Source organism: Phragmites australis, chromosome 13 (assembly GCF_958298935.1).
Source record: "Phragmites australis chromosome 13, lpPhrAust1.1, whole genome shotgun sequence".
Taxonomy (NCBI): domain Eukaryota; kingdom Viridiplantae; phylum Streptophyta; class Magnoliopsida; order Poales; family Poaceae; genus Phragmites; species Phragmites australis.
In genome coordinates, this window is record NC_084933.1 from 5283631 (window position 1) to 5307652 (window position 24022).

Genomic DNA, 24022 nt, shown 5'->3' on the forward strand with positions numbered 1-24022 from the left:
CTACACCACTACTCCGTAGTTATCAACCATGCCAAAATGTGGTTGACCTTTCCAAAAAGGCTTTTCCTGCAAGAGAATAAAAAACACTAGTAAGAACAAGGTAGATGCAAGAACTCGAAGTGCATCATTAGTGTGCTTCTCATAAGTGTAACACCTTAATTTTCAAATTTCTCAATTTCTTAAAAATTTTGTAGAAATTAATAAGGGTTTGAGTAAATAGACTATGATAAACCTATTTTATAATTAAATCTAATTAGACATAGGATATATTTTGCTTGAAGTGCATTCATGCTATTATTAATCATGTAGGGTTTTATTGGCTTTTGTTGGCTTTTGTTTGAAGGTTTTGCTCAATTTGGAATAGAATAGTGTTGGGGGAAAAATAACCCAGCCTGAGGACAACGATTGAAGATCACCATCTAGGTCCCTCCGGAGCCTTGATCTCTGAACCCTTTGTTAAAAGCTCTATCTTCGATATCATCAGATCCTTTCATGGTACCCCTTCGCACCTATGAAGCCCTCCCTTGGCTGTGCCGGTTTGACCTCCCGAAGCCTTCCAAAACATGACCTCCCGAAGACTCGGTCCTCCAAAGCTTCAGCCTTCCTAAGTCCTGGCCCTCCAGGGTCCCGCTTCCCAATGTCTTCACCACCATGTTCTATGCCTCCCGATGCCCCCGCATCGGGATGATCAGGCTACCTTCCTGAAGGCAGCGAGGTGAGCCAGCAGGCCCTGGAAAGATCAGCCAAGAGGGGAGCGTCGGTCGTTCTTTGTCTGCAAGGAGGTGACCCGCATTAAAGGCCTTGGCTGAATAGACGCCACTCTGACACCTCGGTGTGATGATGGCTCTGCTGACACTCCTGACAGTGTGGCGCCAGGCTGCAATTGGTGACCGGCTCGTCCCCTTTAGGGGGCAGGCACCACGATAATTACCACGGTGGATATTTATCTCCTGATAGAATAGAAGGTAGTCATCTGGGATAAGGCTCGGTAATTTGTCTAGATCTCGGATATTTGTACATCATGATAACTTGTACGCCAAGCTATGCATGGCCGTATAAATAGGAGGCCATGATCCTCTGGGCAGGGGATGGACACAGAACACACATCATAGTGAACCTATGATACTCCCCCCCAGATCGATCCATTTTTCCTACCATAAAGACATTCGTGGTGTTCCTTCCTCTTAAACTTCATCTCCAAGCTTGAGTCTCCTCCTTAGAAGAAACTCTCGCCATACTTGCTGGGGCAAGGTGAACTCTTGCTCCAACAGTGGCGCCGTCCGTGGGGACTCGAATACAGAAGTGCTAAGAGAGGTAGGAATCCACCAGGAAAACCACTAGAGAATCGGCTAAAGCCGCCATACCCACCATTGCAAGCATGCAACCATATACATGGCGGTCTCAGCCATACGCACCGTATGCATGCTCCAGCCCCGCTGCCGTGTGGGATGGCGTTCCTATGACTTTGGCCAACCCAGAACCCTGGGTCGCTACAGGAACTCCAAACGGCGTAGAGGCCTTCCAGCCCTTCCACAACGAAGACCTCACCGCCTCAGGAGAGGATGCGTTCGAAGCCACTGCCAAGCAGGCTGCCTTCCAATGGTTCTAGGCGGTCCAACCCAGAAATGCTCCCAACTGGGCTAGGTCCCTAGGTATCCCCTTCGACCACATCTGGGATACCCCGAGCGAGCCAACATCTTCGGAAAGTCTTTCCATCCAGCACCCTCCTTGGGCCCCTCAGGCAAAAAAGGGTTCCAAGGAGACAGAGGGCTTCGGGGGGGGGGGGGACCCCGCTAGCGCCTCAGATTTCTCCCTCGCAACGCCAACCGCACGCAGGGAACTCCAAGCCTGCCTCATCCAGGGAGGCATAGTTAGAACCACTTCGGCACCAAAAGCCGGTTCACCAGGCGACCTCGATGGTTTCCCAAGAGGGAAGGAAACCCTAGGGAAACCACAGGCTCCGAGGCACACTGCCTTTGGCAGCGACCCCAACGACAACTCCAAGCTCCGGTGCCCCCGGAGGCACACGGGTGCGTCCTACACGAACCAGGGCGTGGCCACAACACTAACGAATGTCGCACCCTCATGACCTTCCAGGAGGAATACCTCGGAAGGCAAGCAGAATACCGGGCCACAGAAGGAGTCAGTGAAGGACGACGCAGAGATCGGAGGCCTGGGGGAAACTCCCAGGCGAATCCTCGACCCCTCAACCTAGCACCATCAACACCAACCCTACTACCAATGGTACCATACCCAGCAATGAGAACTGAGTCGGGGACACGCCGTCGCCAGGCTCCGGACGAAGTATCTCTGGAGCCAGGCAGCGGCTAGGGGCCGAGGAGATCAAGGATCGCCTCTCCCGACCAGCCTTTGACCACGCCTCCCACGTGCCACTGCCAGGCTCCGGACGGATTACCTCCAAAGCCAGGAAATGGCTAAAGGCTGAGGGGGTCAAGCACCGCCTCTCCCAGCCTTGCCACAGGCTTCAGGGCCACCAAGCCTCATAATAAAGGCCTTATTCCTACCAAGGTACGCCCACTGTTAACTACCCAGTAGTTTACCTAGTGGTCCGTCTTTCATGCGCAAGGTTAGAGTCCGTTGGAGGCCTCCAACCATATTGTAGAAGTATTTTGCAATATGATAGCTACTAAGTAGATGCAGTAGTACTTAAGTTACATTCTCATTTAGCATGAGTAGTTGTTTAACCCAGCTATGTTTTATACTACAACTAGCTTCTTATTGCCAACAGTAGACTGCAAAACTTAGCTAGTATAAACCATGCAACATCCCTGCACTCTCGCTGACGCATCATGCCTAGGTCGCCTGGGGGGCGAGTCTGCCCAGGTTTCCTGGAAGGCATTGTGTGGCCTCGGAAGTGTAGTTGCCACGTATCAAGGGATTTCCTTGATAGACCGTGTTGTGGTGCCACCTGTGCGATTAGTCGACAATGCCCTGGATCAACTTTAGGAACAACAAGACCAGGAGCAAGAATACAGTGAGCAGCAGCAAGGAGAAGGCAAGTGTCCTTGATCATATTGAACCTATGTTTTTAAATGTTTCATTTTATAAAACTGCATGCAATGTTTGTCAATTTGATGGGTAGTCACCTGTGTTAGGGTTTTTACCTAGATATTTCCTTATCATCCCTTGGAGCCTAAGTGGTTAATGGTTAGGTGTCTTATGGGTAGAATTGCTTAGCCATGCTTTTGGGATGTTAGGAAGTGTCATATACATGTTTAGTGGATATATGCAATGGTGATGATGAACTTATTTTAGCAACATGGAACCCTAGGACTTGGGCAAAGAGTTGGTTTGATTATGGTGGTTTATGTGGCGGTCTTGTGGATACATTCCATGAAATTTGTTGGTTTGATAATGGTAGTGGGCTTGTGGATACGTTCTGAGCACATATGTTAGGTTTTGCTGGTTATTTCCCTGTTGGATAGTTGGAAAGTCCTTGCCCAAGTATGACATATAAGGACCGGTTCGTGGAGCGATAATCCAAGAACTACCGTACCAACTACGAGGCCGATATGGGTAGGACTTAGCATATTGATTAGACACCTGGCTAGCATTTGTTGGAGTACCAGGACCTGATCAATGGACAATGCTTCGTAGTGATCTCCTGGCGGCACACCACTGGCGTGTGTTAAGTGTGTCATACACACGGCAACATGGAAATCACGACTTGTGGGTAAAGTTGGACAATTTCTACAAAGTGTAAAAACTGTTATAACAGCCGTGCCCGCAGTTATGGGAGACTTGGATCCTCACATGATTAGATGGTTATGGTTATGTACTTGTTGGTACAGGAGGTACTGGATGGTGATGGCTTAGGGATGGTTACCTTGGATGGATAGTTGTTGGAAGGTTTGGGAATAACTTTCATTTAACAAGTGCTTAATGATTTTCAATACTTTACTATTTCACTTACTCGCATTTACGCAAATATACCATGTGTTAGCCTATTCTTGATATAAGACTGCATATCATTATTTTCCCACACTTGCTAAGTACTCTATGTGCTCACCCTTGCTATCTCCTACAAAACATATGCTGCTCAGTGGAAATTTGGGAGATTTCCAAGACGATGACCTGGTGTTCTAGCAGAGTGTCTTCCGGTCAGGGCCTGTGGAGTGCTTGGTTGCCGAAGCTTTCATCCCGCTGCCGTCGTTTAGGTACCATCGTTTAGTTTTTAAAGTTGTTTAGGTGAATTCTTTTGTAAGAAATGAACGATTGTAAGTAAAAGTATTGCTTTTGTTACTTCACCTATGATGTCCTTATGTATGTTGAACTTTCTGGCCACACATAAGCCACACTTGGTTTTGTCAGTTAAAACCGGGTGTGACAGATGTTTTCCGGAAACTCCGTCAGGCAAAATGGTTCTGAAAAGACCTAACAGGAAAAGTACCCCGACATCTTGAAGGCAAAACGCCTCCATGCCGAAGGGGTACAAAACCCTCTAGCCTCTAAAAAGGCACAAAAAACAAATTAGAGGGGTATAAAAACCCCCTACCTATAGGGAAAGGTATGACCCACGTGACTCCAAACACGCATGGTAAAAGGTAAATCATTACCCTACCATCTCCTTTTAAAGACACATTTCATACGTCATTTTCATTATACTAACATTTAATAAAAGCCACCGCCTCATTGCACGGGAAACATAGTGGAACCCTCGACTATCCATTGCAGAGACAGCAAGGCCGGGCAGCAGCTAAGGGCCGAGGTGTCATGGACCCTCTCTTTCGCCCGGCCTTCTGCTTCACCTCCAACGCGCCGTCACCAGGCTCCAGATAGAATACCTCTAGAAACAGGTAGCGGCTAAGGGCCGTGGGGGTCGCAGACCCTCTCTTCCTCCCAGCCTTTGGCTTCGTCTTTGACGCGCCATCGCTAGTCTCCAGACGGAATACCTCTGGAGCTAGGCTACGGCTAAGGGCCGAGGGGGTCACAGACCCTCTCTTCCACTTGGCCTTCAGCTTCGCCTCCAATGCGCCTTCGCCCGGCTCCGGATAGAATACCTCCAGAGCCGGGTAGTGGCTAAGGCGAGGGGTTCGCGGACCCTCTCTTCCCCCCGGCCTTTGGCTTTACCTCTGATGCGCCATCGCTAGGCTCCGGACGGAAAACCTCTGGAGCCGAGCAGCGGCTAAGGGCCGAGGGTGTCGCGGACCCTCTCTTCTGCTCGGCCTTCGGCTTCACCACCAACGCGGTGTCACCATGCTCTGGACAGATTACCTCCAGATCTAGGCAGCGGCTAAGGGCCGAGGGGGTCACGGACCCTCTCTTCTACCTGGCCTTCGGCTTCGCCTTTGACGCACCATCACTAGGCTGCGGATGGAATACCTCCGAAGCCGGGCAGCGGCTAAGGGCCGAGGGGGTCGCGAACCCTCTCTTCCACCCGGCCTTTGGCTTCACCTCCGACGTGCCATCGCCAGGCTCCGGACGGAATACCTCTGGAGCCAGGCAGCGGATAAGGGCCGAGGGGGTCACACACTGCCTCTCTTGCCTAGCCTTCGGCTGCGCCTCTGACACATCATCACCCTAAACCCGGGCAGTTGGTAAGTACCCGAAGGGTCAAGGACCACCTGAGGAGCTCATCTCCAAAGGTTCAAGAGGGACTTTACTGAGTCGGAAATATGGAACAAATTAGGAAGGAGTACACAATAACCAGAGATGACGAGATCGCCACTACTCCACCCAGTTCTCCTCAGTTACCCTAAGTATCCACTGGTCGTCAGAAAAACTAGCCATCACCTTCGAAAGGGACGAAGAAGTACGGTTTGGAGGCATGAAAGCACACGCGCACGCGGCCACCCATTCAAAAGGTCCTCTTGCATTGCGATACGGAAGGAGACACGACCGTTCCCGAAGGAGCCATCAAGATCATCGATGTCTCCGAGGAGGATGAGGAGGAAGACGATGCCATACTCAAGTCATGGTTAACTGCTTGCTCATGGACTGTGGAGACTCCAACCGGGTAACCCTGGCTTTATACCTGAGCCACGGAGCCACGTAGGTCCAGAAGATGAAGCTGGACGAACATTGCTGTGTTCTTCCATTAAAACTCCTAGGGAGGGGGCCATGGCCATATCCGGTTTCCCGCCATCACGTGGCAGCACTCCACGATGAAATGCCTCGTTTTCTCGCATGGATGTCCTATCACATTGATGACCCAAACCCCTTTCGGCGCATGACAAGATCGTGGGCACAATACCCTAGTGACCCCTCGCATTATCCAGTCAGAATGTAGCAGCGGCACGTCTTGTCCTGCTAGGCAAACGTGTGGGATTCTCCAAACCCACACAAAACTTCTACTCTGGCGACTTCGAAGGACAGAGAAACGCCACGTGGCATCCTTGACATGGTACCAGGCTGGGGTTGATTTTTCCCCTGCATCCTCTCCCCCCTCCAAAACATTGGGGCCCAAGAATGAGGGGGTACTGTTGGGGGGAAAATAAACTAGCCTGAAGATAACGGTCCCTCCGGAGCCTTGATCTCCGAACCCTCTATTAAAAGCTCTATCTCCGATATCATCGGATCCTTTCAATGTACTCCTTCGCACCTATGAATCCCTCCCTTGGCTTTGCCGGTTCGACCTCCCAAATCCTTCCAAAACACGGCCTCCCAAAGCCTCGGTCCTCTGAAGCTTTAGCCTTCCTAAGTCCCGGCTCTCCAGGGTCTCGCTTCCCAACGTCTTTACCTCCCTGTTCTATGCCTCTCGAGGCCCCCACCTCGGGATGATCAGGCCACCTTCCCGAAGGCAGTGAGGTGAGTTAGTAGGCCCTAGAAAGATCTGCTAAGAGGGGAGCACCGGTTTTGCTTTGCCTGCAAGGAGGTGACCGGCATTAAAGGCCTAGGCTGAATAGACGCCACTCTGACACCTCAGCATGATAAGGGCTATCCTAACACCTCTGATAGTGCAGCGTCGGGCCGCAATTGGTGACCAATTGGCCCTCTTCAGGGGGCAGGCACCACGATAATTACAATGGTGGATATTTATCTCCCGTCAGGATAGAAGGTAGTCATCCAGGATAAGGCTCAGTAATTTGGCTGGATCCCAGATATTTGTACATCATGATAACTTATAGGCCATACTACGCATGGCCCTTTAAATAGGAGGCCATGGTCCTCTAAGCAGGGGACAGACATAGAACATGCATCACAGCGAACCTGTGATACTCCCCAGATCGATCTATTTTTCCTACCATCAATACATTCAAGGTGTTCCTTCCTCTTAAACTTCATCTCCAAGCTTGAGTCTCCTCCTTAGAAGAAACTCTCACCGTACTTGACGGGGCAAGACGAACTCTTACTCCAACAAATAGAAATAGATAACAAAAAGGAATAAATTAGAAAAGAAAAAGACCTAAAACCTTGTTGGTAAGGGCAGGCTACACTAGCCTAAAATAATTTTTTTTTACTGCATTCACCCAGGAAATCATGTTAGTAGGAGATCATAGATAGTTACTGCTTGACGCGCAATGCAGATGAAGAAGAGTTGGAGTAGATTGTTCCAAAGTAGTGCGTGTCAAACTCCTCGAGGAGCTTCTCGATCAGATCCACGACTAGCCCCGCGCAGGTGGTCAAGCTCCCAGACCAACTCTGAGCATGTGGTCGTGCACCTCGACCAGCTCCTAATCAGGTCTGTTGCATCATCGGCCAGTTTTGAGTGGTGGTGTCATGTTGTCCAACTAGATCCAAGTGGTTGCGTTGTGCTCCGTGATCAGACGAGCATGTACTTCGACCAATTCATCACGGCCGGCGACCAGTCCTGAACAAGTCGCGATCACCTTGCCTAGAAGATTAGCATCGCAATAGTAGCAGTGCCTCTACGGTATCCACACATACTGGGCAAAGGTGTCGAGCACCAATGTGCTAGCACCGCACATGCGACTAGGGTTTTGGGAGATCGTGTAGAAGGCTGCGGCTAGGGTTTCGAGTGGGCTCAACCTAAGCACGCCCTAATCACAACTCTCCTTATATAGAGCTCGCCAATGGGCTCCCATGTTGGAGGCCCTTTATGACTCTAAGTTCTCTTGGATCACAAACCAATCAAAACCCTTTCCAGTACAAATGGCTACGACTCGGAAACCCTTTCCAAACCGAAATCAATAGCGGTCCCTAGTAGGACATGTTGACTCTCGAGTATACACAAAAAATCAGATTGGCTGAACCCTGATATACACATGCATTGATCCCTTTGCCTCAAGATACCCGTCAAGCTCAAGGCGAGATACGTGCCACCCTTGTGATAGCTCGACCATTCACTCGATCAAATAGTGGATTCATCACGATTAACTCTTAAATCATATTGGCATGGCCATGCACATTCTCGATCCAACTACCTCGAGGGGGCTAGAGATATCTCTCCTGTTATCAAGGTGGGGAAATTCCATCTTGATCGCTCAGACCCCAAGACATGTTTCATGACAAGCCCAAAAACTACCTTTATGACTATCCAGTTACGAAATAGCGTTTGGCAGCCTCAATGTATGCCACTACACATTCTGGAATCAATAAGGATCTCAGGTCTAAGGATCCTGCAGGTAGACCATTTGAGATAACAACTGATGGCACATCATAAATAACAATTCTAGCAGTATCTCAAGGTGGGTCTATCCAACATCATGTTCTCTAACATAAATTTCCACATTATTGACTTATTATCTCTATACCTGTGATCCATGAAATGTGATCATCAAGCAATACATGTGCTGGTCTTATGTATCATCACAATGATATGTGATGAAGGATCGACTAAGAATAACATCATGATAGAAACAAAGAGTTTCATGAACAAGTAACATACTTGTCAATCAATGTAAAAGGTAGTCATTCTTGGAATAACATATTATTCAAAAGTACATTAACATAGAGATGTGATATAATCATCTTTATGATTGCCTCTGGGGCATATCACCTTCAATCTCACACTTGCTCTAGAGGCAGTCCTGTAAGTATCTAATACACATAGCTCTCATGTGCTCCTCATTCTTTGGCCATGGGAGTGGCTTTGTCATTGGATCAGAAATATTCAAATCTGTGTTCACCTTGCATGTCTTCATGTCACCCCGATCTAAAATCTTTCGAATAAGGTGATAGCGCTGCAGTATGTGCTTGGACTTCTGATGCAACCTAGGTTCTGAGAAGAACTATGGATATGTTCCTAGTCTATGGAGGTGAGGAGGAGCTCGTTGCAAATGGTTACACCGATGCTAGCTTCCAAACTGACAAGGACGATTCGAGATTGCAATCTGGTTTTGTGTTTTGCCTCAATGGAGTAACAGTGAGTTGAAAGAGTTCCAAGCAAGAAAAGATGACCGATTCCACAACGTAGGCCGAGTATATCAGCTTCTGAACCTGCAAAGGAGGATGTTACCCAGTGAGCTTCACCCCGGTTTGATTGGTATCTACTTGTAACACTTAGAGCATAGGAGACATCTAGGCATGTACAATGCATGGCATACATGACGGATCCGATAGCAGAAGCATATGGGATCGCACTCATTTTCTCAAGCTCATCAGTGGTCGAAGGACGCTGACTCTTGCTGAGAGTGATGCCATGTGACATCGGCAAGAAACTCATTTTGGAATCCTGCATATTGAACTTTTTCAATACCTTATCGATGGATGTACTCTGGCTTAATCCGATCAGCCTTCTCAACCTATCTCTTTATGCCCAATATGTATGCTTCCTCTCCTAGATCTTTCATTGAAAAACTCTTTTGCAATGAGGATTTGACAGCATCAAGCATCTTAATATCATTCTCGTTCAATAATATGTCATCTACATACAAGACCAGAAACACACGTGCGCTCCCACTTGCCATTTTGTAAACACAAGGCTCTTCTTCATTCTTGTTGAAAGCAAACCCTTTGACCACCTCATCAAAACGAAGATTCCAACTCTGAGAAGCTTGCTTCAGCCCATAGATGGACTTTTATATCTTGCATATCTTCCTAGCATTTTTTGGATCGACAAAATCTTCAGGCTGTATCATGTACACATCCTCACTTAGGTTTCAATTAAGGAAAGCCATTTTGAGATCCATCTGCCATATCTCATAGTCATAATATGCGGCAATTGCTAGGATGATTCGGATAGACTTTAGCATTGCGACGGGAAAAAATGTTTCATCATAATCAACACCTTGAATCTACCAGAAACCTTTTGCCACCAATCGTGCCTTATAGATGTGAACATTTCCATCAACATCTATCTTTTTCTTAAAAACCCATTTGCACTCAACTGCTTTGACACCATCAGGTGGATCAACCAAGTTCCAAACTTGATTATCGTGCATGGATTCTATCTCGGATCTCATGGCTCCAAGCCATCTCTTAGAGTCTAGTCCCACCACCGCTTCCGAGTAGGTCTTAGGTTCATCATTGTTGTCACACCCAGTTTTAATGGATAAAATCAAGTGCGGCTTATGTGTGCCCAGGAAGTTTAACACACATAAGGACGTCATATGTGAAGTAACAAAAGCAATACTTTAACTTACAATCGTGTACTTCTTACAAAAAGACTTCACCTATACAAATTTAATAACTAAATGAAATCATCTAATTGACGACAGCGGGACGAAAGCATCGGCGACCAAGCACTCCACAGGCACCGACCGGAATATACATTCCTAGAACACCAGGTCGTCATCTTGGTAGCCTTCAAAGTCTTCCACTGAGCAGCATATGTGTTGAGGTAGATAGCAAGGGTGAGCACATGGAGTACTCAGCAAGTGTGGTAAAGTAATGACATGCAAGCTTATATCAAGAATAGGCTAACACAAGGTATATTTGTGTAAATGCGTGTAAATGAAACAGTAATGTAATTAAAAAGCATTAAGCAGTTGATAAGTGAATGTAACCCCAAACTACCCAACAACTAACCATCCAAAGGTAACCATCCCTAAACCATCACCATCCAGTACCTCCTGTACCAACAAGACTATGTCTATAACCATAACCATAACCACAACCATAACCAACTAATCATGTGAGGATCCAAGTCCCCCATAACCACGGGCATGGTTGTTATAACAGTTTTACACTCTGCAGAGGTTGTTCAACTTTACCCACAAGTCATGATTTCAATGTTGCCGTGTTCATGACGCACTTAACACACGCCAGTGGTGTGCCACCAGGACATCACTACGAAGCATTGTCCATTGATTAGGTCCTGGTACTCCAACAAATACCAGCCAGGTGTCTAACCAATATGCTAAGCCTTACCCATATCAGCCTCGTGGTTAGTACGGTAATTCTTAGGTTGTCGCTCCACGAATCGGTCCTTATATGTGATACTTGGGCAAAGACTGGTTACTACGGAAGATATTTATCTCCCATGTAGGGTAGAAAGTAGTTATCCAGGATAAGGCCCAGTAATTCGGTCAGATCCAAGATATTCGTACATTATGATAACTTGTACGCCAAGCTATGCACAGTCCTCCTATACATAGAAAGACACAGAGGTGAAAAAACACCGAGTCACACTGTGATCCTCCCCCAAGATCGATCCATTTTTTTCTACCATCAATACATTCGCGGTGTTCCTTTCATAAACTTCGTCTCCAATCTTGAGTCTCCTCCTTAGAAGAAACTCTCACCGTACTTGCTGGGGCAAGACGAACTCTTGCTCCAACAACGCGCTATCCATGAGGATTTTGAATGCAAAAGTGCCAAGAGAGGTAGGATGTCACCCAAGAAGAAGACCACCAAGGCCGCATCGACGGTGGCCGACCCCCCAGTCACACCTGCGCGGTAGTCCAGCCGGCTATATGCAGGCATCACCGATGATGGCACCCCAGCCGGGGGGAACCAGAACCTTACAGCCACCGCTGACCCAACCATAACCACAGCTACGGGCGGCACCAAAGGGTTCTCTAGCCTAGAGACCTAGCAGCAGCAAGGTGAGGTCCCCGTCGCACCCGTAGGGGCTGCAGCTGGTGCTACCGCCGAAAACACCGTTCTGCTCGGGCGGCAATCACGCTTGGTGGCACTCCTGGCCTAGATGAAGAAACTACAGGCAGCCCTGCGGGTCGAGCAGTAAGCTACCCACACCTTCGCCGGCGCGATTCTGACCCAAGCTCCACGAACCGACGAACCCTTCGATGCAAGGACCTGGCCCATTCAGTCTTCGGAGCCTCGGAGCCGGCGTCGTGAGGACCCCCTGCAAGATCAAGACTCTCCCCTGTGGGCTGATCTGCAGAACACGCCCTTCCCAGAGGGTTTTCGGACCCCGAAGTTGCCCAAGTTTAAAGGCGATTTGGACCCTAATGAGTTCATCTGATCCTACGCCCTATCCATAGAGGCTAGTGGGGGCGGACCGGCCACCATGGCTAAATGCTTCCCCTCGCCTTAGAAGGGGTGGCCATACGCTAGTTCTAGGCGCTGGACCTTGGCACCATTCACACCTGGTCCCAACTCCGAGACCTCTTCCGCAACAACTTCCAGGGCACCTTCATGGAGCCTGTAATCTCCGACAGCCTGTTCACTATCACGCAAGTGTCAGACAAAACTCTCCGGGACTACTTCCGAAGGATCTCCCAGACCAAGGCCCAGATTAGGGGCATATTAGACTCTTCGGTGATTAACGTCGCAATCCAGGGCCTGGTCGAAGGCCCCCCTATACGATCGGCTGAACCGACGTTCAATGCGCATGGTAGAAGTCCTCATCAGAAAATTCGAGGAGTATGCGCGGGCGGAGGAGGAAAAACTCCGCCGGAGGTGCTCACAAGCTAGTGAGGCTTCCCATACCAATTCTGAGAGGCCGCACTCACATGCCAAATCGTCACACGCCCCCGCTCCTCTAGCAAAGAGGGGCTTTAAGGAGGCTCTTACCGCTGGGTCCTAAAGGGGGTGGCAACGACAACGCCGAAACATCAGCAATATCAGCCTGGGCCGTGGGGCTCCAAACAAAAGCCACCCTAGGGGACACAGCTGAGGACGCTCTAGAGGCCTCCCGGAGCGAAGCCATGCTCCAAACCAGCATTCCGAAGAAGAATCCTGGTGCATTCTACACGGCGTAGGGTGAGGACATAATACCAACAACTGCCAAATCCTCACCACCTTCCGAGAGGAGTACCTCGGGAGGCAGGCAACCTTTACCTCAACTGATGGGGCCGCCAAGGGGCGGTCCAAAGATTGCTGGCCATCGACCACCCGGCGGGTCGACCATCTAGCCCTGCAGAATCCTCTGAAGCTAGCCCTACCTTTGCCACCCCAATCATCCCTAGAGCGGTACAACAACGAAAGGGAATGGGGCAAACAGATCGTCCTCGCCATAACCGGTGGAGGGAGCTCTAGTTACACTTCAAAATGATAGTGGTGGGACTACGCACGCGGGGTACACCACATCGGAGCAACTAGCATACATCAATAGGCCCACAACTGGGCCGACGCCCCTGTGGCATTCACCATCGATGACTCCGAGGTGGTGAAATTGCCCCACTCCGATGCCCTGGTCATCTCAGCCAACATCACCGAAGTCAAGGTCCGAAGAATACTAGTCGACGGAGGCAGCTCAGCGGACCTTCTATTCGTGCATACCTTCTACCAGCTCCAAATTCCATGAAGCCGGCTCTCACCATGCAGCAGACCCCTCCAGGGATTCAATGGGGGCCCCCCTCAACGCCCTAGGCCAGATGGAACTCCCGATCATTTTCGGCGAGGGCTCTGCATCATGATTCGAGGTAATCACCTTCAATGTTGTGGATGTATTGTAGCCTACAATGCCATCCTAGGACGGGGACCTCTGAACGGATTCGGAGCTATACCACATCACAATTACCTCTGCCTGAAAATGCCTGGACCCCAGGGGCTAATAACCATCCACGGTGACCAAGAATTGGTTGACACATCGAGTGGGCACCCTACTCCGCTCCCTAGTCGCCACATCCACACTATGACACAGGAGGACTCGGAGGACCCTCCGTCGGCTCATCCCGTGCATCGCTGCCCTCCGATGCCACAACCAAAGGGGGACATAAACCTGGTCCCCATGCACCAAGACCAACCTAACAGGACCTTCCGGATAGGGGTGTACCTCACCACCAGGTAAGAAGCCCAAGTTCTAGCCGTCTTGCAGGGTAACCTCGACACCTTCGCATGGTCCCCGCAGGACCTCCCAGGAGTCGACCGCAGCATTATCGAGCACTCACTTCAGGTCGATCCGAAGGCAAGGCCCATACACCAAGGGCTTCGCAAGCTGTCTCCAGAGCGAGCAGAAGCCGCAAAGGAAGAAGTCCAGAGGATACTAAAAGCCGGTGTTATCCGAGAGGTCATCCAAGATTGGCTCTCTAACACCATCATGGTCAAGAAACACAACAGCAAATGGTATATGTGCATTGATTTCACATCACTAAACAAAGTATGCCCCAAGATCCGTACCCCCTTCCTTGCATTGACCAGCTAGTGGATTCCACCACTGGCAGCAAACTTCTGAGCTTTCTCGATGCTTACTCCGGGTACCACCAGGTGTGGATGGCAACGGAGGATGAGAGCAAAATCAGCTTCATTAGCCCCTTCGGAGTGTACTGCTACGTCCAGATGCCCTTCGGTCTTCAGAATGCTGGGGCCACCTTCTCTCGCCTAGTGCACAAGGTACTGTAGCGGCAGTTGGGCGCAACGTTGAGTCCTACATAGACGATATCATGGTAAAAAGCCAACTAGAAGACAACCATGTTGCTGACCTGCAAGAAACGTTCAACAGCCACTCGGCCGCTGGTGTGCGGCTAAACCCAGAGAAGTGCGTATTTGGCACTAGGGGTGGAAAGATGCTGGCATATCTCGTCTCCCAAAGAGACATCAAGGCCAATCCGAGCAAGACTCGTGCCATCGTAGAAATGTCTCCTCCCACCAATCCGAAAGAAGTACAACACCTGGCCGGCCACCATGAGCCCCTCAGCCACTTCCTCACAAAATCTGCTGAGCGCAGCCTCCCCTTCCTCAAAACGCTAAGGGGCTCAGAACCATTTAGCTGGACGCCAAGATGACAGGCGGCATTCGAGGCCCTCAAGGCACACCTTTCCCACCTTGAAACACTCGTGACGCCCCTCCCCGGCGAAGGACTACTCCTATACCTATCCATCTATACATCTGCCATCAGCGCTGCCCTGGTACAGGAGGAAAAGAGTAACAGTCGCTCCACTCAAAGGGTTGTATACTACATCTCGGAGGCCTTAGGTGGGACCAAGACACGCTACACCGAGCTCAAAAAAATAGCCTACGCCCTGCTGATGGCCTCACGCAAGCTCCGGCACTACTTCCTTGCCTACAACATCACTGTCCCAACCTCGTACCCACTTGGCGACATGTTTTGCAACTGGGAGGCGATGGGACACATCGGCAAGTGGGTGATAGAGTTATCCCCCTTCGTGGTAAGGTTTGTGGCCCGCAAAGCCATCAAATCCCAAATCTTGGCAGACTTCATCGGCAAATGGACTCTGGCACCCACCGAACCCACCACAACACCCTCCCAAGACATCTAGACTATCTACACTGACGGAGCATACAGCTCCATAGGCATCGGAGCTGGCGCCGTCCTCATCTCTCCCACAGACCAGCAAGTGCAATACGTTGCTCGCATGGATTTCAAGATGACCAACAATATAGCCGAATACGAGGTTGTCCTGTTAGGCCTCTGAAAGGCCCGAGCCTTGGGGGCAGCCAGAGTCATCATCCGTACCGACTCTCAACAAGAGCTTCAAAGTTCGGCATCTGGACATGACAAGATAACTCAAGGCCATTCGCAAGGCCAAGGCACACTTCCGCAACATATCAATACGAAGCATACCGTAGGCAGACAACAGTCAGGCAGACGCGCTGGCAAAGGCCGTAGCCACGGGCAAAGACCCACCGATAGGCACCTTCCTTGAGACCCTACACCGGCCGACCACCAGATCTCTTGAAGAGATGGCCGCCGCCATCCTCCCCATCGAAGCCACAAAATGGAGGGCTCCCCTCCTATCCTTCCTAAGAGGAATAGAAGAACCGGACGACCCGATTGTGCTTCGTCACATTCAACATCGCGTCAGGGGATACCGTCTCATATATGGTGCCCTTCACAAAATAGGTATCTGCGCTCCCCTCCTTCACTGCATTACTAAACAAGAAGGAGCCAACCTCCTCTGGGAGACACACGAAGGCATTTGCGGCATTCATCTGGTGCCTCGTGCCCTAGCCGGTAAGGCACTTTGCTAGGGGCTCCATTGGCCTACGATCATGTCCGACGCAGAAGACCTCATCCGCACCTGACAAGGATGGCAATGGATGGGACGCTGAAGCCACCGACCCCTAACTCCCTTGCAACCAATCGCCCCTATTTGGCCATAGCTTGTTGGGGTATGGACCTCATCGGTCCATTCCCCCGTGCCAAAGGCAACCTTCAGTACGCAGTGGTGGCATTGGAGTACTTCTCCAAATGGGTCGAGGCCCCTGGAAGAAAATAATCTGCCACTTCGGCGTCCCACGACAGCTCATGGTGCACAACGGAACACAATTTGACTCCGGCCCTTTCAGACAATTTTGCGACGACCTCGACATTGAATTATGCTTCGCAGCTATTCGACACCCTCAGTCCAACGGGGCCGTCAAAAGGGCCAACAACAACATCCTCTCTGGTCTAAATTGTTGCTTCATCGGCTTAGCTCGAGGCCTATGGGTCGAAGAACTTCCCAAGGTTTTGTGGTCCCTCTGCACCACTGTCACGTGGGCCACCGGGTTCACACCCTTACGCCTCCTATATGAAGACGAGGCCATGACCCCCACCGAGGTCAAGGGGTGCTCACTCAGGGTACAACTTCCACAAACTGACGGAGAAAGGGAGCTCTCCCTCGACCTCACCGAAGAAACGCGGCTCCATACCAATCAAAATCTCGATCACTACATCAAAAAAACTAAGGCCTGGTACGATCCAAGGGTTGTGCCGTGAAACTTCAAACTTGGTGAACTAGTACTTCGATGAGCCCTAGCTCCAGGAAAGCTACGCAACAAATGGGAAGGCCCATACCTGGTCCTCAAGTCTAACAAGCCCAGCTCTTACTGCCTAGCCGATACAGAAGAGACCCCCCTCGAACATAGTTGGAATGCGGAGACCCTCCGCAAGTACTATGCGTAGGGGGCCCAAGGTTCAGTCCTCTCTGAAGGTACAGGAAAATAAAAAACCATTAAAAAAACTCCACTCAAAACCCACGAAGAACCTACGGCACCTTGAAGGCGTAAGTCTTCGTGCGGGACAGGCATTCCGTCCGCCATCTTTAAGGTCTCACTATCCTACGTGGCGGATAGGCAAAGACCGCTCCAGCATCTTGAAGGCGTAAGCCTCCGCACTGGACAGTCATTTAGTCCGTCGTCTTTAAGGACTCGCTAACCTACATGGCGGAAAGCTAAAGACCACTCCAACATCTTGAAGGCGTAAGCCTTTGTGCTGGACAGGCATTCTGTCCGCCATCTTTAAGGTCTAGCTAACCTACATGGCGGATAGGCAAAGACCGCTCTAGCATCTTGAAGGCGTAAGCCCCCATGCTAGACAGGAATTCCATCTGCCATCTTTAAGGTCTGGCTAACCAACGTGGCAGATAGGCAAAGACTGCTCCAGCATCTTGAAGACCTAAGTCTCCGTGCTGGACAAGCATTCCGTCCGTCATCTTTTGGGCCTAGCAAACCTAAAATGGCAGATAAGAAAGTACCGCTTTGGCATCTTGAAGGTAGTGCCTTCATACCGGACAAGCATAACACCCTCCATCATTTCTAAGGCCTGGTTGACCTAACATGGCGGAGGGATAACCCCCCGGCACCAGTAAGACTAAAAGTCTCCATACGAAAAATCATCCAACCCTTCCGTTATCTTGAAAACCTAAAACTCCGAGCTCCCCACTCACACCTAATGCAATGCAATGCCCCTTGAATCTCGCACCCTGTGGCCGCTAAATAGCCACAGGATGCGAAGGGGCTGTGATAATGGGCACAGGCGAAGCGTCAATGCGATAAATCATAAAAACAACAGAGAGAAAGAAAAAAACAACAAGCTAACACAAAGCAAGTTATGCATAAATAACATACAAAGAGTTTTTGCATACAGCTAGCTACTGTACATCGAACCTATGCCCAACAAACTTGCTAGCCTGTTGTGCCTCCCCGTAACACTACGGGTGATGGAGTCTTGGTCCCGATCTTCACGACATAGGATCCCGGTCTTGATAACTAGCCGAAGAACGGCCGATAACTTGCTGCAAGCAGCGATAACTAGTGCAACCTGACGACGTGCACAAGGAGCCAACCACCGTCTCTATACGGCAGCCTGAACCAAGGATTCGCCCAACCACACTCTCAAAGAAACCAACCTACGCAACCTGGAATCGATGGACCAGGAGCACGGATTGGGTGCCGATGACGCGGCCGCTTCGGTAATCTCCGCGAAGGAAAACACAAGAGCTAAGGGGTAGAGATCTCTCTCTGGATTTGTTAGCACACAGCTGAACAAAGAGGTTTGTATTTCGATTATCAAAAGTCTATCATTGCTATGAAGCAATGGAGTATTTATACAAGGAACAACCCTCCTTGATAAGTGAAAACACGAAATGGAAATGAAAAGATAGACTATGTGAAAGGGTCTCTACGAAATCAGCTTCTGGAGAGTTTCCGCGTAGCTGTTGGTCTTCGGCGCAGTCTTCAGTGTTTAGGCAATAACTCCACCTTGGAAGCTTCAAATGACGTGCGGCTGGATGCGTTGGAAACCTAACTTGATAAGCTTTCACACCATGTATAGTATGCATCTCGGAACTTTGTAGAATGATACAGTTTTACACGGCAACTTTAGCTTCATGCAGACTGTTGAGCTTCTGACCAGTATGCACTAAAACTGGTCGGGCGCCATAACGGTTTCTCCAAACTGGTCGGGGTTGGTGTCATTGGAAACTAGACTTCAAGAGCTTTCCAACAAGTACCCATTGGCCTTCATAGCCTTTGGGAATCAAAAGTTATGATTATTTCTTTCAGACTGTTCTGCAGGACTGGACGAATTCGAACGTGGTTCTTCTTTGTATTCATCGCCTTGTGTGTTCTTGTCATCCTCCTTGGTAAACCTGAGTAATAGCAATGTACTCGACTTAGGCAGTATATAATTCTCATTAATATTTAAATGAGCTTCACAAAGTAGCGCGTTCACCTCTTGTTGTAGTTCCTTTGCCTGACTACGTGTAATTGGTCCTTTAAAGACTTGGGCTGGTGTAGTTGTGCTCGGCATGGTCGGTGTGGAGGTCGGCGATGTCGGAGTAGAGATCGGTGAGGTCTGCGAGGAGGTCGCCGAGGTCTGCGAGGAGGTCACCGAGGTCTGCATGGTTGGGATGTCCTCATCATCCTCCCCCTCTTGAATAGGAGTCGTCCTCGACTCTGATCCTTCTAGTCCGAAGAATGGTGTTAAGTCAGCTACATTGAAGGATCTGCTAACACCATAATCTTCAGGGAGCTCAATCTTATAAGCATTATCTTTGATCTTGGACAGCACTCTGAATGGACCATCTCCTCGTGGCATCAATTTGGATTTGCGCTTTTCTGGAAAGCGGTCTTTGCGAAGGTGTACCCACACTAAATCTCCAGGCTCAAATGTCACCTTCTTGCGATGCTTGTTTGCCCATGCAGCATACAACTTGGACCTTTTCGCTATTGCTTCTTTGGTCTTCTCATGAATCTTCTTGACATAAGACGCGCGCTTGGATGCTTCCATGTTACTCCTTTCCTGCAATGGTAGAGGCAACAAATCGACAGGAGCGAGTGGTTTGAAACCATATACAACTTCAAAGGGACACATATTAGTTGTAGAGTGTACTGCCCTGTTGTACGCGAATTCCACATGTGGCAAGCACTCTTCCCATTCTTTCAAGTTCTTCTTGATCAAGGCTCGCAGCAGCATAGAAAGTGTTCTATTCACTACTTCAGTTTGCCCATCCGTTTGAGGGTGGCATGTGGTGGAAAACAGCAGCCTTGTCGCTAGCTTGGTCCACAATGTCTTCCAGAAGTAGCTCAAAAACTTGGTGTCGCGGTCGGAAACAATCGTTTTGGGCATGCCATGTAATCTCACAATATCCCTGAAAAATAGAGAGGCTATGTGGGAAGCATCATCGCTTTTATGACAAGGTATAAAATGTGCCATTTTAGAGAATCGATCAACAACAACAAATATTGAATCCCTCCCCCTCTTTGTCCTAGGTAATCCTAAAACAAAATCCATGCTAATATCTTTCCAAGGAGCATTAGGAACAGGCAAGGGAATATATAATCCATGGGGGTTTAGTTTTGACTTAGCTTTGTGACAGGTGACGCATCTTTGCACAAGCCGTTGAACATCTCTTCTCATCTTCGGCCAATAGAAATGGTCAGCAAGCATCTCATATGTCTTTTTCCATCCAAAGTGACCCATCAGACCACCTGAATGTGTTTCCTGTAACAACAAGAGTCTAACAGAGCAACTTGAAACACACAATTTGTTAGCTCTAAACAAAAATCCATCATGAATATGATATTTTTCCCTTCCTTTTCCAGTTGTACATTTGGCATAAGGTTCTGAAAATTCATGGTCAATGGGGTATAATTCTTTTATGTTTTCAAGTCCCGGCACCTTTACTTCAAGTTGATTTAACAAAACATTTTTACGGGACAAAGCATCAGCAACAATGTTTTCTTTACCTTTCTTGTATTTCACAACATATGGAAAAGTTTATATGAATTCAACCCATTTGGCATGTCTACGGTTCAGTTTTGCTTGGCCCTTTAAATACTTCAAAGCCTCATGATCTGAATGAATAACAAATTCTTTTGGCCATAAGTAATGTTGCCAAGTCTCAAGTGCTCTTACCAAAGCATACAACTCCTTGTCATATACCGAATAGTTCAGTTGTGCTCCTCCCAACTTCTCACTGAAGTATGCAACGGGCTGTCCGTTTTGCATGAGAACGCCTCCAATCCCAATCCCACTTGCATCACATTCAACCTCAAAGGTTTTAGTGAATTCCGGCAACACAAGCAAGGGGGCTTCGGATAATCTTTTCTTCAATTCTTGGAAAGCTTTCTCTTGTGGTTCACCCCATTGGAAGGCAACACCTTTCTTTATCAACTCATTTAATTGAGCAGCTATGGTGCTGAAATCTCTCACAAATCTCCTGTAAAAACCAGCAAGTCCATGGAAACTTCTCACTTGACTTACATTTTCAGGAGTCGGCCAATCCTTGATTGCTTTCACCTTTGATTCATCAACTTGAATTCCTGAACCTGAAACTACAAAACCAAGAAACACAACCTGATCTGTACAAAATGTGCACTTCTCAAGGTTAGCAAATAATTTTTCCTTTCTTAGCACATCCAAAACTTGCTGAATATGAGCAACATGTTCCTCCAATGTCTTGCTGTAAATTAGGATATCATCAAAGTAAACAACAACAAATTTTCCAATGAATGCTCGCAAGACATGGTTCATTAATCTCATGAATGTACTAGGTGCATTAGTCAATCCGAAAGGCATAACTAACCACTCATATAACCCAAACTTTGTTTTGAAAGCAGTTTTCCATTCATCTCCAAGTTTCATTCTAATTTGATGGTAACCACTTCTTAAATCAATTTTAGAAAATATCATAGATCCACTCAATTCATCTAACATATCATCTAGCCTAGGAATAGGATGACGATATCGAACAGTGATGTTATTTATGGCTCTACAGTCCACACACATCCTCCAGGAACCATCTTTCTTTGGCACCAAAATCACAGGTACAGCACAAGGACTTAAATTTTCACGCACGTAACCTTTATCTAAAAGTGCTTGTACTTGCCTTTGAATTTCCTTTGTTTCTTCAGGGTTGGTGCGGTATGCTGGATGGTTCGGAAGTGCAGCTCCAGGGATGAGATCAATTTGATGTTCAATGCCACGCAAGGGAGGAAGTCCAGCAGGTGTCTCCTCTGGAAAAACATCTTCATATTCCTGTAACACACGTGCAACAACACTAGGGACAGATGTTAAGTCGTTAGCTGAAAGCAATGTGTCCTTGCACACAAGTATGATCAATACTTGGTCTGGGTTTTTCCTCACATCTCTCATTTCAGATTTGGTGGCCATCATCACTAAATTCTCTCCCTCTCGTTTCTTGTTTTCTCTCATGTTTAGCTTGTGGCTCTCACTCACCGATTTGTGGAGGGCACTCGAATTCTTTTTCTCTCCTTCTTTTCCACTCTCATTCCTCACATTGGAGCTCTTTTGTAAGTGCTCAGCGAGGATTTGCTGCGGTGTCATGGGTTTAAGAATCAACTCCTTGCCCTTCCACTTGATGGTGTATTGATTGGTCCGACCACAATGTAGAGAGGACCGATCAAATTGCCATGGTCTTCCTAGCAGCATATGACACACTGTCATGGGTGCCACATCACACTCCATGGTGTCAATATATTCACCAATCTTGAAAGGAATTTTCACTCTATGTGCAATCTTAATTGAACCTGAATTATTTAGCCATTGCACATGATAAGGATGAGGATGTTTCAGCAGCTTTAAACCAAGCTTTTCAACCATTTCCTTGCTAGCAAGATTGTGGCAGCTTCCACCATCAATGATTACTTTACACACGTTGTCTTCAACCTTGGCTCTGGTTTGGAAAAGATTGTGCCGCTGTCCATTTTCAGCTTCACTCATTTGCACACTCAAAATTTGAGTTACAACAAGAGCAGCTCCAGTTTCAAATTCACAGATGTCCTGCTCCAGATTACCTTCCTCTTCAATCTCTTCATATTCTTCATCACTAGCAGATTCATACTCTCCTTGGTCATTTACAATAATGGTCCGATTATTTGGACACTCCTTTATAACATGACCACGACCACCACACTTGAAGCATTGAATCCCACTACTCTTGGTGGAAGAACCCACTGAAGTAGATGATGAGTTTGCTGATTTGTTCCTCTCATTTGGAGCAGCCAACTCTTTACCACTAGAAGCACCAAAATTGCTTGAGCGTGCACCACCACTTGAGTTGGAAATTGAACCTCTACTTGCACTACCTCGTGGTGTGAATTTGCTTCCACTTGGGGCACTTCTCGAGCTGAAAGATACTCCTCTATTGGACTTCATGTCCTGCTGCAACTGTCGTTCAGCTTTACTTGCTTGATGGACCAACTCAATAAGATTGCGGTACTGCTGAAATTCAACAATACGCTGAATATTACGATGCAGCCCTGACATAAAACGTGCAATTGATTGCTCTTCATCTTCATATACATTGGCTCTAATCATTGCCTTCTCCATTTCTTTATAATACTCATCAACACTAAGGCTTCCTTGCTTCAGATTCTGTAGCTTGTCAAAAAGATCACGACGATAATGTTTGGGGACAAATCTTGCCCTCATTTCTCTCTTCATTTCAGCCCATGAACGGACATCACCTTGGCCAGCTTCTTCTCTATCATTTAGCATTTGCTCCCACCAGATTAGAGCATAGCCATCGAACTCAAGAGCAGCCATGGCCATCTTCTTCTGCTCAGAATAGTTGTGCAAGCGAAAAATTTTATCCACCTTCAACTCCCATGTAAGATATGCTTCAGGATCAGACCCTCCATCAAACTTGGGCATGGTGAATTTTAACTTGCCAAACCTCTCCTCGTTGGGCTGATTACGCCCACGATTCCCGCGGTGACGTCGACGGTCATCATGATGGGGCTGATCAACCTCATTGTCTTCTTCCTCTTCACTCCCACTTTCCTCTAGTCCAAGACCTCTCTCATGGTCACGACCAGCACCTCTACCACCATTTCCACGTCCTGGAAGTGGAGGTCTTCTTGCATTTGCAGCAGCTCGCTCTCTACGTCTTCGCTGTTCTCTTGCGCGTCGAGCAGCAGCTTCTTCTTCCGTTTCATCAACTTCATCTTCATGATGACTTCCATTTGCATTATCACGAGGTGGATCCTGCAAACGGGCCATAAGTGCTTGAAAATTGTTCGTTAGCTCTTCCATGCTTTGCTTCAACTCGTTGAATTGTGCCAT

The 24022-nt window shown here is 48.3% G+C and overlaps 1 pseudogene; it reads right to left on the minus strand.

Annotated features, from left to right (window-relative positions):
* LOC133888427 (uncharacterized) lies at nt 1-24022 on the minus strand (annotated as a pseudogene).